Here is a 16,688-nt window from a genome sequence, read left to right on the forward strand (position 1 = left end):
TCCACATATTTACATTCAACTCTTTATGAACACTTTTTAAAGGGATAGTTCCAAAAATGAAAATTCTATCATTGTTTACTCACCCTCAAGTTGTTCCAAACCTGTATGAGTTTCTTTGTTCGGCTGAACACAAAGGAAGATATTTGGAAGAATGTTTGTAACCAAACAGATCTCGGTCCCCATTGACTACCATAGTATATTTTTTTCCTACTATGGAAGTCAATGGGGACCGAGATCTGTTGATTACAAACATTCTTCCAAATATCTCCCTTTGTGTTCAGCAGAACAAAGAAACTCATACAGGTTTGGAACAACTTGAGGGTGAGTAAATGATGACATAATTTTCATTTTTGGGTGAACTATCCCTTTAAGTTTAACCAATTAAAATGAGCTCATTACCTCACCTACAGTATATGGATCTTCCTTATTTAAAAATTAATCCATTGCTATAGTACATTCCAGATTAAAAAATGTAAACAAGTTATACTTTTCATATAAAGCATCTGTTTTCTTCACTTTCTTTCTTTTCCTTTAGTCACCCACACATTCTCAACCATGCGCTTCCTGCATCCGAACTGTGGAAGCGGATGTCAGTCCTGCCAGAAGAACATTCTCTCCCCACTGACTCACTAAACCCCGCGATGCTGCATGTATGCAGATCTCACTTTCATGAAAATGAAGTTGGCCTCCGAGCCTTTTGTGTTCAAATACTGATGTCAGCTGGGAAATTTACTACATGTAATCCTCTTTTGAATTTGAAAGGCAATATGAATGATCAGTAAACAACGGTGATGGGAAGATGATAACTCAAAGGAAAAACCAAGAAGTAGTGGGGGTGAAGACTAAATAAACAGGCAGAATTCAAAGTGTCAAGGAGGAATCCTGAGGCAAAGATTGGCTCCTGGTTTGGAATTGAGACATGTTAGTTCTGTTTGAAAAGCTAGTTTTAAGATGATCTCGATGTGAAGCTGTTTAAAAAAAAGTGGGCAGCATAGTTCTATTACCTTCCATGAGTCCTTCTTTTGGAAAGACAGATTGCATGTATCCTTTAAAGAGAAGGCAACACTTATTTGTGCTTAATTGTACCGAATGTGCACTTGTTGAGTACTTCAAATCTTAAAATTGTATTATTTGCAGATAACACAATATTAACAAAGTAAAAGGCCACTTAAGTGTACACAATCATGACTGCTTCTTTACACACTTAAGTACACCTTTAAAAAGTGCACTTTGTAGTAATGTCAAATTAAAAGTTTTACTTTAAGGTACATTTTAAAACTTTGTTTTAATAATCTTTTGTTGTGCTATAAAAAAGTACACTTATTTTGATGTTGACTAACATACTAAAGCACATGTAAGGTACTTGATTATTATTACTACTGTTGTGTGTTATTTGATATTACACTTAAAGATAATATATTTTAAATGTTTTAAATTGCTAAACTTCATTACAAAATTCAATTACAAATATATTTAAATACATGACATACAGCTTTTGAAAGAAATGACATAAAATTATATTTTACATGCACATTTGTGTACATTTGTGTGGCAGTACACATTAACCATATTTCAAAGACAATAAATAAATATGTACTTAAGTTATAACGCTAGGTTCCCAAAGGAAGACAAAGATAATTCAAATTCAAATAACAAGAGGATTTATTCCAAATGAGACAACAGGCCAACGTACGAAACAGTGTGCACATGACACAAACAATAACCGACAGTGAACACAGAACAAGGAGGAACTTAAATACACAGATGAATAAGGAAGACAAGGGGTACTTCTCAATATCCCTCCTCGCTCCTATAACCCGGAAACCGATCGAGCTCAGCCATCTTGAAGGACATCTCAATTCTCTAATTGCACTGTGAGGAGTCGAGGATCGAGGAGTGAGAAGGCTTCCCGAGGAGTCATGAGCGAGGATACACAGGTGTATCCTATGCGGAAGAGTTTTATCGACTAAACGTGACACACGCATAAATTCTCCTCCCCCTTCACATCGGTTACAATAATTTTAATTTATACTTTACCTTTGCAGTTTATATAACCACACATATCACATATTTCAACAGGGTATCTTGCTTTATTAATATTTATTATGAATTTCTTAAATAAACAAACTTCAACAACATAAGGGCAGATGCTTTGAGCGCTGCTGATGACGCGGTGAAGTGATGCTTGAGTGGTCAAGTATTCCAATGTATAAAAAAAGCTTTCATTCGATTCCTCTGTCCTCTTTTTCTTTCCTTGCAGCCTTCCCTCATATCCTACAGGGGGAGGAGCTGAGACGCGAGGAAAGGAAACGAAGATGCACAAATAAGAAATGAGAAGCACCCCTGGTGAATACAGCTAAACATGGTGAGTGATGATGATGATAATCGCTGGCCGGTGCGGGTAATGGTGGAGTGAGTGCAGGTGTGAGCCGGAGAGGATGATGGGACATGTAGTGCAGACGGTGACTAACAGGTGACTGTGACAAAAGTCCTATAATACATTTTAATTTAACAGTAAATAATATGGAATTATGAAATATGGAAAGTGTCTGAAAACATTACATTCAGTTGGCACAGTGTATTCTTTTAAAGTATATAATTTCCATAGTAAGTACTATTTTAAAAGTATGCTAAATTGTATTTCTTTTTCACAAGGGAATGCAGACAAGCTGAAAAACATGGATGGCGAACAAACATAGATTTAATTCAGTTATGAAAAAAGCTGCTAAGAGTTTACTATAACAAAAATATATTCATATACTTTTATTATGCTTATTAAAATGACATACTGACACTAAACTCTACTGAAATAAATTCTCCTGACTTCCACAACCTGCTTGCCTCGTTTGACGTCAGTCGAGTGTCTACTGCGGTAAATCTCAAATCAGGTAACTGGACCTTATTTACACATGCTACTGCCCCACTGATCATACGCTGGTTACTCCACTGCACACCTCAGATCACTTCCTCCTCACTCTTAACCTCAACCTGGCTCCTGACACAACACACAATTCACAGGTCACCTTTCGGCATAACCTACGTTGTCTCCACTGCTTAACATTCTACTACAACAAAATGAACATATCTTCTGACTCTTGCACGCTTTTTAAAACCTTTCCACTTAAGCAAGTTGTGTTCAACCAAATCTCTACATTTCTCACACAGAACAACCTCCTGTACAACAGGCAGTATGGCTTAGCTTCCAAATCATCAGTACTCATCTTGTTGGATCTGTCAGCTGCTTTTGACATGGCTAACCACCAGATTCTCCTGTCAACCCACATGGCAATGGAAATCTCAGGAATCGCACTTCAAGTCTTACCTCTCAGGTAGGTCCTTTAGGGTGTGTTCCTCAAGGCTCAGTGCTTGGACCACTTCTATTCTCCATCAACATGACATCAATAGGTTCTGTCATTCAGAAACATGGCTTTTCATATCACTGCTACGATGATGACACACGACTCTACCTCTCATTCTAGCCAGATGATCCTACGGTAGCTGCTCGCATCTCAGACATTTTGGACTGGATGACCACCACCTTCAACTCAACCTTGCAAAGACAGAATTGCTTGTGATTTTGGCCAACCCAATACTTCATCACAGGTTGTTATACAATATATACCCAATACTTGATTCACAACTTCTACATTCAGCAAGGTTTGTCCTTCATAACTCCTTCCAGGACAGCCAGGAACCTCAGAGATGTGATTGATGATCAGTTTAACTTCACACACCACATTGCTAGAATGGCCCAGTCCTGCAGACTTGTCTTATACAACATTAGGAAGAACAGGCCCTTCCTATCAGTGTATGCTACACAACTCCTTGTCCAAGTTCTTGTTCTATCCAGACTGGACTATTATAATGCTCTCCAGCACCAACTGTCAAACCTCTGCAACTGATCCAGAATGCAGTAGCAAGAGTGGTCTTTAACGAGTCAAAGGGATGTCACACACGTCACACCTCTCTTCATCAATTTGCATTGGTTGCCAATAGCCGCTCACATCAAATTCAAGGCACTGATGCCTACCGAACGACCACTGGCTCTGCACCCTATACCACTACTTCAGACTTATTTACCCTCCAGAAGCTTGCATTCTGCAAGTGAACAGCACCTTGTGGTGCCATCCAAAAGAGGCATAAAATCACTTTCACTGACCTATACCTGGACTAACTTGACCCAAGCACTTTCAAGAAATGGCTAAAGAAGCATCTTTTTTGTCAACATTTGACCTGTTAATACTAACACTTACTATTCTTTTTCTACTCTATCTATTTATTTTATTTAAATAAAAAAAAATGCTGAGTACTGTGCTAGACTAACTTGGATTTGTCATACCACTTGCATATTGTTTTGATTTGATTGCTTCAGCTGTTCTTTGGATAAATGTGTCTGCTAAATGATTACATTTAAAAGTATTTGTATGCCTCACAGAGGTGCTGCACGTAGAGTGTTCCAAATCAATCACTCACAAGGTTCCATTTCAGTTGTCTTAGAAGGCAGCTGTCTATGTAGTCAGTAGACAGCAGGGCAGCTCAATAGCTTTTGGATCAGAGCTGTGTCTGGGTTTAAGACTTGTTTACGCTTATTTCCATTTGAAATGAGGCAGCCACACACATAACGCAACAAAAAGTCATCTAATCCAGATGTGATTTTAATCTCCCGCCGCATTGGTTGGCTTGAATGGATTATCAATGCCCCAGTGCATCGTGTGAATGTCTCATTCCAAGCAGAGAGTTTCTGCCTCCTGCTGACATTTTTTCATCAATAAAAATTAACATTTAATTCTCAGGCGCTCTGAGCCGAAGCCGTGACAGTGCCAGCAGTTAATGGGGCAACTGCAATATTAGCCCTCAAAACCATTGGATCGATAGTAGTTATTACTATTATTATTACCCCTGCTGATAGTATTGCTGTAATTGGTATTATATTTTATGGCCGCCATTAAACAGGATGTCAAAGATATTATCAACTGCATGTTTAATAGCTTCTGGGATGAAGGAAATGATGTCACATTGGTTACTGGGCTGAAATGCATAAGGTTAAGAGTTTTTGTGCTCTTGTAAGAGGGACAATATTTTTTATATTTGTATTATGAGTTTCAAAAGCGCACCAGTAGTTGTGGTAAGCAAAGTATTTTCAGTTGATTAAGTTAGACAAGTTACAAGTACTGTACTTACTCTAGTAATACCAGTAAATTATACATAATTACAAGAAGCTAACCATAACCTAAGTACATGTAGTTAACTAATATTACATTTATTTGTGTAACTACACTGTCACAACATCACCTTTTCAGCTGTAGCCAAAAAAAAAAAAAAAAAAAAACATTTTACAGTACATGCATTTACAGTGCACTTACCCAAGAAAATAACTGAGTAAGGTAACTACATAGGTACGGGTTAGGTTTATGTTTAGGCTAATACCAAGCAGTGGAGGCTGGTGAAAAATATCTTAGGTGGGGCTATGTCATTTTCAGTTGGTTTCAATAGTCTGGTAACCATGGGAGTCTTTTAGCGTAGTGGCTCCGAGGTTGTGGAATGCTCTTCCTCAAGACATCCGTCAAACATCCACCCTTCTCTCCTTCAAAAACACATTTTTTATCTGAATATTACTCTTCAGCTCACAGTCTGTAAATTCTACATTGTTATTGATATGCTATTTCGTTTGAATCCCTCTTTGTTTGTATCTTTAACCTAACTTTGTAAGTGACTTCTGTATATTAGGCCTACTATCTGCCCTTGGTATGTGTATTGTGCTTTGATGTTGATGTTTATTTTGTTCTATTCCTTAACCCAGTGGTCCCGCCCTAGCGCCCTCTATTGGCCAGCCGCCCCTGATACCAAGTTATTATTACCCAGTTATTGTACTGTAATTACTATAAGTAAAACTATAGCAGTAAAACTTTATTTATTTTGTATAGTTAGTCATTTAAATTCTTGTAAGTTGCATTTAAATTCCACTTGGCTCAAATATCTAAGGGGCCATCAATCAGATTATAAAACAAAAAAGAAACTTGGTGTAATTTTCAGCTTTTTGATGAAGTGGTGAGATTTTTAAAATATGGTGTATGTGAAACTGCAAGAGACAGACATCAGCAGAGTGTGTACAAGATTTTTCTGTCTCCTGGATTTTTGCTGAGTGACAATAACAGAATAAAGAATGTTAGGCTTTTTTATTCAAATACAGGAAAACCATCTTCATGCACACAAATGCAACAAATGCATGTATATAGACACTTCCCGTAAAACATCCTTCCATCTATTTGATACTGTCACAAAGGCACACATTTTTATTCTAAATCTCTTATTCTAAACACTCTCCAAAGCCCCTGCAAAGCTGCAGTGGAAACAATTTACTTAAATTATAATCAGTCACAGGTGAAGCAAATATCATTCATCATCTCCTAGCAAGGCCACATTTTATGTTCTGGGGAGATTAGATGGTACGCAAACAATCGGTTCTCGTAATCAACGAGTTGGAAGCAATAGAAATGGGCAGGAATAAAGATATGAGCAACTTTAACAAAGGCCAAGTTGTTATGGTGATTGTTATGGCAAGGCGACTGGGTTGGCAATAGCGGTGTTGTCGCAAGTTTATATTCCAGTGTGAAAATTTCCTTTCGATTTTAAATTTGCAATATATAGGCCTATAATTTGGGGGCATTAGCTACTATTACTATGTTAGGTATGGAAATCGCCTTTGAATGCGCTCTTGCTCGAATTCGCGATCACATGTAGCTACTCTATGTATAGGAAGCGATGGTACTGACAGCACATTTTACAAGATAAGATATTTGTCAATGAGGCTCAGGATCTGTTGCACACTAAATCCCCTGCCATCGTCCTGTGAGTCATCTCTCATGTCTCTTAATGAGATAATCTTATAAGTGAAATCTTACTTCTGCTACAATGTGCTGTGACTCTGCAGCTTGTGCTGTATGGAGGAGAGCAGATGCTTTCAGTTTAGAATTGTATGTCCATTGTCCAACTAAACTAAATGGTTTTTATTTCTACAAAAAAGCAAAACGACAGTGGGGGCCGGGGGGTGTATATCCGAACACTGTGTAACACCGGTAACACAGACTAACACAGAAAGCCTATGTGTTGGGTGCCCAAGGCTCATTAATGCACAAGGGAAAAGAAAAGGCTATCCCATCAGGTCTGAGCCAACAGAAGGTTTACTGTGGCACAAGTCACAAAATTTTTATTATTTTTCTGGGAGGAATGTGTCACAACAAACAGTGCATTGCAATGCAGTGGAAGAAGGTTGTCTGGTCTGATGAGTCCCTGTTTTCTTTTACATCACGTGGGCGCCGTTTACCTGGGGTGATGGTGATGGCACCAGGATGCACTGTGAGGCAACATCAAACTGGTGGAGGGAGTGTGATGGTCTGGTAATGTTCTGCTGAGAAACCCTGGGTCCGGCCATTCATGTGGAAGGGACTTTGACCTATATATTGTTGCAGACCAGAGAGACCACATCATGACAATAGTGTTCCCTGGTAGAAGTATCCTCTTTCAGCAGGATAATGCACCCTGCCACACTGCACACATTGTTCAAGAACGGTTTGAGGAACATGATGAAGAGTTCAAGGTGTTGCCCTGGCCTCCAAATTCCCCAGATCTCAATCCAACTGAGCATCTGTGGGATGTGTTGGACCAACAATTTTGATCCAATGCAGCTCCACCTCACAACCCACAGGACTTGAAGGATCTGCTGCTTACGTCTTGGTGCCAGAGACCACAGGACACCATATTATAGAGTCCATACCTCTGTGGGTTGGTGCTGTTTTGGCAGCACACAGAGGACCAATAGCATATTAGGCAGGTGGTCATAATGTTTTGGCTCATTTGTGTATATTGCAAATTTTTAAATATATTTTTGTTTGTATTTTATTATTAATATTACTTGTTTAAAAATGTCATTAAATTATAAGTAGATTTTGCCTGTGATAGTTTTCTTGTAGGGCTCTTAGGAGGGCATAAAGGAGGTGTCAGGGCTCTGTCACTTCTGTCTAGTCTATTTCTTGGTTTTGTGACAGAGCCCTGACACTCCTGTCTTGTCTTGTCTGTGTGCCTTGTTTCATGTGCTTTCATGTCATGTATTGTCTTGTGCTGTTTTGCATGCAGCTTGTGTTTATCACTGGCTGTGTGCTTTCATGTTGTCATGTTTTGTGTGAACACGTGGCTTATGAGTGCTCTCATTAGCTGCGTGTTCATGTCTTGTTTTGTTGGGGCACATGGCTGGTGATTTGTGTTTGCTTGTGCCATGTGCTCTCTTGTCGATTGTCTAACCCCGCCCATCTTGTAACCTGATTTTTGATTAATTTGCCCCACCAGTCCTCCCTTGTTACATGCTTTGTTTGCTCTCCCTATTTAGTCTGCCTGTGTTTGCAGTCCTGTGCTGGTTCATAGTCGTAACTCTACTCTGTTATGTTCCTTCAGTCTGTTGTCACGTCACGTCACGTCACGTCAGCTCTACTCTACTCTACTCTACTCTACTCTACTCTACTCTACTCTACTCTACTCTACTCTACTCTACTCTACTCTACTCTACTCTGATAGTCAAGTCAAGTCAAGTCACTCTACTCTACTCTGATCTGATATGTCAAGTCAAGTCACTCTACTCTACTCTACTCTACTCTACTCTGATATGTTAGTCAAGTCAAGTCAAGTCACTCTACTCTACTCTGATCTGATATGTTAGTCAAGTCAAGTCACTCTACTCTATTCTGATATGTTAGTCAAGTCACTCTACTCTACTCTACTCTACTCTACTCTACTCTACTCTACTCTACTCTACTCTGATATGTTAGTCAAGTCAAGTCACTCTATTCTACTCTGATCTGATATGTAAAGTCACTCTACTCTACTCTACTCTACTCTACTCTACTCTACTCTACTCTACTCTACTCTGATATGTTAGTCAAGTCAAGTCACTCTATTCTACTCTGATCTGATATGTAAAGTCACTCTACTCGACTCGACTAGACTCTACTCGACTCGACTCGACTCTACTCTATGTTAATCAAGTCAAGTCACTCTACTCTACTCTGATCTGATATGTTAGTCAAGTCAAGTCAAGTCAATTCAAGTCACTATCTACTCTACTCTACGTTAGTCAAGTCAAGTCACTCTATTCTACTCTGATCTGATATGTCAAGTCAAGTCATTCTACTCTACTCTACTCTGATTTGATAGTCAAGTCATTCTACTCTACTCTACTCTACTCTGATATGTTAGTCAAGTCATGTCTAGTCAAGTCACTCTACTCTACTCTACTCTACTCTGATATGTTAGTCAAGTCATGTCTAGTCAAGTCACTCTACTCTACTCTGATATGTTAGTCAAGTCAAGTCAAGTCACTCTACTCTACTCTACTCTACTCTACTCTACTCTACTCTACTCTGATCTGATATGTTAGTCAAGTCAAGTCAAGTCACTCTACTCTACTCTACTCTACTCTACTCTACTCTACTCTACTCTACTCTGATATGTTAGTTAAGTCAAGTCAAGTCAAGTCAAGTCACTCTACTCTACTCTGATCTGATATGTTAGTCAAGTAGGGCTGGGGCGGTTACCGCATTACCGTAATACCGCGGTCACATGATGCCTACCGCGGGTCTGAGCTCGTCACCGTCATCACTGAAAAAAAAAAAAAAAGCATTGGCCTGCACATGTGTGCACGTTGTGTCTAATTACATTAATTCTAATGACATGGATTGTGTCTAATGACATTGTGTCTTACATAAGTTTTGTTTAGAAAACCTTGAATCCATCAAAAGATGGAGCACATCCGACCTTTTGCGAGTTGGGGAGCGCAATGTTCCATGACACATAATAACATTCCATTCGTATTGACTATTAGGCCTATATGCGAGAGTACCTACAGACATCCCAAGTCTCCCAGAAGTTCCGGGAGTCTCCCGCATATTAATAGCGGCTCCATGATGCCCGCAAATTAGTTAAAATCTCCCGGAATCGGTGATTTAAAGCGGTTTACCGCTATACCGCAGGAATTTCTTGCTTTTCAACCACGGTAAGAAAAAATCCATACCGTCCCAGCCCTATAGTCAAGTCAAGTCACTCCACTCTACTCTACTCTACTCTACTCTACTCTACTCTACTCTACTCTACTCTATGTCAAGTCAAGTCCCTTGGGGTAGTTTTTGTTTGTTTAATTTTTAATTTTTAATAAAAGCCTTCATTCTTCTGCGACTGAGTCCTTGCCTCATCTCCTCAATCCCAAACCCTGACAGGAGGTGCCAGCAGAGCAATTGCCTTTGAGGTGAATGCTAACTTTCTCCAAATATTACAGACCTCTTTAGACAGCAACAAATGCACTCTGTCTCAATACATTCACATCTCCTTTGAATGGATTCTTCCTCATTTTCAGTGTAATCATTTCACAGTATCACATCAACATCAGGCAATGTCCTGGCAAAGAGAGAGAGAGAGAGAGAGAGAGAGAGAGAGATTTGATTTGATTTTTAACAAAACTTTTATTACAATACAGTATACAAGACATTACCTATTTACCATAGACTTCTACACCAAAGTATATATGTACAAAAAAATATATAAAATAAAAAAATAAAGAAAAACTCACAGCACAAATATCAATTCACCCTCAAAAACAGAGCACAGAGCCTCCTTGTAGCACCAAATACATTCAAATGTAACAAAATCATCAATAGACTTATAATATAAAAAATCTACCATAACTCTTGACTTCACCAAGTTAGAAAACAAGGCAACCATATTCTGATTTAGATTCTGTTCTATTTTCTTTTTCCTACTTAAATAAATGGCCAGTTTTGCTTGGCCTAGAACAAAATTCAGAAGCTGACAGACAACACTTTTTTTCCTCACATACTTGTACCCCAAAATAAACGTCTCCAGAGAAAAGGTCTCATTGCACCTCATAAAAACATCGCTTACAACTTCAAACAAAGGTTGTAGTCTACAACAATTCATGAACACATGAAAAATGGTTTCTCTAGTAGAGCAAAAAGGACATCCAGAGTCAACCTCAGGGTTTAAAACTGAAACAAAAGCGTTAACCGCAACAGCGCCATGAATGATCTTCCATTGCAAATCACCTGTTCTCTTGGTCAACGGTGGTTTATACAAAGACCTCCACTCAGGCTTTACGCCTTCATCCAGTTTAAAAACAGCACGCCAGGGAGTATCAACTCTTGCACTTAAGACATTTTTGCTAAACACCAAAACACAAGACCTGTACAAAGATTTACCAGCACTTAAAAAAAGTCTTTACACAGAGATGCAGAATTTAAAAAAAAAGGGGAAATAATCCCTTCAACATTTATAGACAAAGATAAACAAGGAAAAGAGTCTTTGGGATTTGCAACACAAGAGCCTTCACAATAATCCGTTAACAATTCCATTTCAGTTGTTTCAAGAGCAGCTTTCCATTTCATGAGCAACTGGGTAACCAGACGAATAGACCTGATTCCCAAGTGTTGAGCTAGAGCTACTTCATCCTTGAAATCCGGCCCTACAATGTTCAGTAGCTGACTCAGAGTGATAACGTCATGTCCCACCAGCACCCTATTGAGTCCAGGAAAAAAGGAACTGCCCGTTAAATCCAACCGAGCGCCATAGATTAAAGGCTCCTCCAGTAACCAGAAAAGAGAAGGTGAGTTTTCTGGACGTTGAACAACAAAGAGACTCCAAACTTTAAAAGTATTCCTATAAAAAATTGGCAACTTAGAGGTGTCCAGTTTTAGGGGATCCATTAAGAAAAGTGCTTTGTCCAGTCCCACACCTGCAAAACTCTGTAGAATCAGGCATGAAACAGCGCGCCAGTTACAGTCTGAAGGTCCATCCAGCAGTCTTTGCACAAACTGCAACCGAAAGGCTGCAATTCTGCTTTGAAGATGCATTAGTCCTTGGCCACCCTCCTCCTTAGGCAAAAACAAAACATTTTGTGAAACCCAATGTAACCTATCCCAAAAAAAGTTGAGAGTCTGAATTTTTAAAAGTAATTGCAAAGGAGGATCTACACAGGCAAATCTATGCCATAAGGAAGACGCCACCAAGTTGTTAACAATTAAAATGCGTCCTCTATATGACAATTTTGGAGACAAATACTTCCACTTGTCTAGGCGTCTTTTGACTTTTTCAATTAGACCTTCCCAGTTTTTCTGTACTACTGTCTCCTCACCCAGAAAACCCCCCAAATATCGAAATCCTTCTTTTCCCCACTGTAAACCAGAAGGGAGTTGTGGTTTTCCACTTTCCCAGCTTCCTATCAGAAGGGCTTCACTCTTATTCCAATTTACATTAGCAGAAGACAAGGTTTTAAAATCTCCAAGCAATTCGAATAAAACCTGCACATCACTTTGCTTACTGATCATAACTACTAAATCATCAGCATACGCTGATAATGAAAAGTTGCAATTACACGTTGGCAAAGAAATACCTTCAAGTTTCAACCTAATTTGCTGTAATAATGGCTCTATGGCCAAAGAATAGAGCATACCAGAAAGGGAACACCCCTGTCTAATACCTCTGCAGGCTTTAAAGGGAGCACACAAACCACCGTTAACCTTGAGAATGCTCTGAACGTCACTATAGAGAACTTTCACCTGATCTATAAATGTTTTGCAAAAACCAAAGGCTTCCAGAACTCTCCATAAATAAGTGTGCTCAACGTGATCAAAGACTTTCTCTTGATCTAATGATATTAAGCCATAATCTAAATTTAGCCTCTTAGAGACATCAAGAAGATCACGAATCAGAAAAACATTATCAAAAATTGACCTCCCGGGGACGCAGTATGTCTGGTCAGGATGAATTACCTGGTCCATAACCTCTGCCAATCGATTAGCTAAGACCTTAGAAAGCAGCTTGTAGTCGCTGCACAGGAGGGAGACCGGCCGCCAGCACCTGATGTCCGTCAGATCACCCTTCTTGGGTAGGAGAGTCAGGACCGCTCTGCGGCAACTCAACGGCAGAAGCCCTCCGGCTAAACTGTCATTCAGTACCTCTAGCAAGTCCTCTCCAATCTCTGACCAAAGGGACTTATAAAAGTCAACAGGCAGACCATCAATCCCTGGTGCTTTTCCCAACGCCATGCCTTGGAGGGCTTTAACCAGTTCCCCCATGGTCACAGCACCAGAGATCTTTGCGTTGACTTCCTCTGCAACTTGAGGAAGATTTTCAAAAAAAGCACTGTCACACCTATAATCTGGACCCAGTTCATTTTTATATAAAGACTCATAAAAATTGGCTGCTCTCTTACGGATATCCTTAGGGTCAGTCAGCAATGCTCCAGATTCAGAACGTAAGGCATGAATAACTCTGTTCTGCCCATTTTTCCTTTCCAAGCTAAAGAAAAACCTTGATGGTGCATCCATTTCATTTATGCTTAAAAAACGTGATCTGACCAGAGCACCCTGCGTTTTAACCCCTAAAAGGTCAGATAACTGAGTCTTCTTATTTTTTATAAGAGACTCCACCTCAGGCAAGTGAGCCAATTCTTGCAATTTTAAAATATCAGTCTCTAAGGAGCTCAAACTCAGGGTTACCTCTCTAGTGACGTTCTGAGAGTATTGCTGACATAGTTGCTTTATCTGGACTTTCCCAAAGTCCCACCATTGCTGCAGTGTTCTAAAAGAATTCTTTGTAGTTTTAAACATACTCCAAAAATATTTAAAACTTTCCCTAAAACACTTGTCGTCCAATAAAGTGGTATTTAAGTGCCAATAGGCACTCTTTGGCTTGATAGAATTTAGACAGATACCACACTGCACCATACTATGATCCGAAAGACCTGATGGAATAATAAAACAGCTCTCAACAATACTGCCATGATGTTTAAAAACATAAAACTTATCCAGTCTTGCTAAAGAAATTGTATTACCACGAACATGAGACCAAGTGTATTGCTCAAGTGTGTTTTTTTAACTGAACAAGATGCTGAGGTGAGGGTACATGAGGTTCCACATGATTTCTGTCCAAATTAGACTCTGTGCAATTAAAATCACCACCCAAAATGAAATACTCGTCAACAGCAACATTTTGTAAGACAGAAGACAAAGTACTTAAAAAAAGCATTCTCTCAACAGCTGAAGTTGGTATACACACAAATAAAAACAAAGACAACATTTTCAAAAGAGGCTCTTACTTTTAAAAGTCTACCTTTAATAACCTCTTCAACCTGATAAGAGTGTGGGCTGAAACCCTTAGCGAAGAGAACAACGACTCCACCACTAATTGTGGTATTGTGACTTAGAACAGCAACCCCATTCCATTCCACTGCCCAATCAGCAGCATTATTAAAATCAGTATGTGTCTCTTGTAACAGCATAACATCAATTTTTTTCTGATGAATTACTTCAAATAATGCTGCTCTTTTATACATATCTCTGGCACCATTCAGATTCAGAGTAGCAATATTAGCGTGACACATACTTAAAGAAAAGAAAAAAAAGAAAAACAATGCCCACAGAAAAGACCCACCAAAAGTCATGGAATTAGATTTCCCCCCTATCCTCATTACTATGCTCAGAGTTAAGTTTCCTCACTATTTTTTTTAACCTGTAGACCTCTTTATTTGTAAAGGATCCCTCCATCATAAAAGCCTTAGTATTCTCAACAAACTGCTCTGTATTAGGAAAAAAATCATTAATGCACACACCCCTCTTATTCTTAGTAGCTCTAAGAAACAGTTTAATATCATCAACCTCATAATGACCAGAAAAATCACTCTGAGAAAGACAAACACTTGAATCAGATGATTTCCGTGTCATCATACAACTCACTTGTATCTGATTTTTTCGCTTGTCTATCAATCCCAGTTCTACCAGGCTTCCTCCTCTTTAACGGGACTTTAAAATCTGCCTGCACCGTTTCCATTGGAATGACGTCACCTATGTTCTCCACAGTAGGCTGCAGCTCAACATCGAGAGCATCGTTTAAATGCTTCTCCGTCTCAATAACGGCTCCCCCCGCCTGAACATTAGACATAACTAATGTAACACCAGAAACTGTACTTTCAAGCGCAGATTCTTCAGTTACAGCGATCACAGGAACAACATCACTTCTAGCCTCTGAGACGTGTAACCCTGTCCCTGACCCACCCGGAGCCTCGTCAACCGGCCCTGCTTCAGCACAACAACAACATCACTTCTGACGTCACCACCACCTGACACATTGTTTGAATTTTTCCCGGGACAAGCACGATTAAATGACCAGTTTGGCCACAACTAAAACATCTCATGTTTCCTGATGTCACGTAAATGATGTAATCATAATCATCCGCCCGAAAGTGCAGATCCATATCAGCATCATCATTCACTACCATGTAGACGAACAGCCTAAATGAAACGACATGCTTCAACAAAGGCGATCCACCACCGATAGGGATCTTTTTAATGGGAGAGACAAGTTTTCCATACCGAGACAAAGCCTTAGCGTGACCATATTCCAGGACATGTCCGGCCGGGGTTTCGAGATCGCCCAAAATATCCGGGATACGGCTTTTGCTTTATCGTCGCCATTCATTTTGTTTACATGCACACCTTTTGATTCAGTAGGACTGAATTAATTCCAATTGGTGAATCTGAATGTAGTGTTTACATGAACGCTAAACAAGTGATCGGTTGATGTGTGTTTTAGCATTGCTAAGAAAATTCCTGTGTTTTCGTCTCGATCGGGATCCGTGTGAAGCAGAATGCATGACCTGCAAAGCTGGCACGTACGTGTCAGTGTCAAATAATGTAATAATGTAAACATAATGAATGGTGACTGTAGAAAGCAAAAGCCGAATCCCGGGCATTTTGGGCGATCTCGAAATCCTGGCCAAACATGTCCTGGTTAAACAGGACGTATGGTCACCCTACCTTAGCTAGTATCTCATCACTTAAAAACGGCGGCACATTAGATAGCGTGACTTTCTTTGAAGGTGTAGAAAGCGGAAGTACAGGGTTAAACAGATCGTCAACAACTATTCCTGCCTCAACTAATTCATTAGCCTTTTCGACAGTACTGAGAAATACCACAGTGGCATTATTCATCCTGGAGGCAGACATTATGTTTTCATGCCCAACTACCTCTCCCACTGCAAGACAGCACTTCTCTACACTTTCACGCCATGACGCCGGGTCAATGAACCCAAACAACACCGTGAGTGTGGGGCCGTCATGCTCCCGGTAAGGTGGCACGCGGCCCAAAACAACTACAACAAACCCCCCAAACCGCACAAAAACAACAAACAAAAAGAAAGACCAGAAAAAAGCCAGAAAGAAAGAAAATTAGATTCAATCACACTCAAACGCTCAAGTCCAAACGCACTCGGCCCGTACTCAGCACTCACACCAGCAGTACTCTCACAGCAAACTCCGCCCACTCACTCACAGCATCCGCTCACAGAGAGAGAGAGAGAGAGAGAGAGAGAGAGAGAGAGAGAGAGAGAGGTGTTACGGACTGATGTACAACAGATGATCATCACCACCTCCCTGTTAATGATGCTGTCATTGAAGCCTATCACGAGCTGTTCACAGGCCGTTAACACGGCTGTATTCCTTCTTATGAAGGAATGTGGGAAGTTACATTAAATTAAGCAGGTTGGCAGAACTGCTGAAGAAGAAAAAAAGTGAAACTGCTTGAACCATATAGCAAGAGCACAGCTGGTGATAAAACATAACATTTAAAGAAAG

This window comes from Abramis brama (assembly GCF_963993115.1).
Source record: "Abramis brama genome assembly, chromosome: 9".
NCBI lineage: Eukaryota > Metazoa > Chordata > Actinopteri > Cypriniformes > Leuciscidae > Abramis > Abramis brama.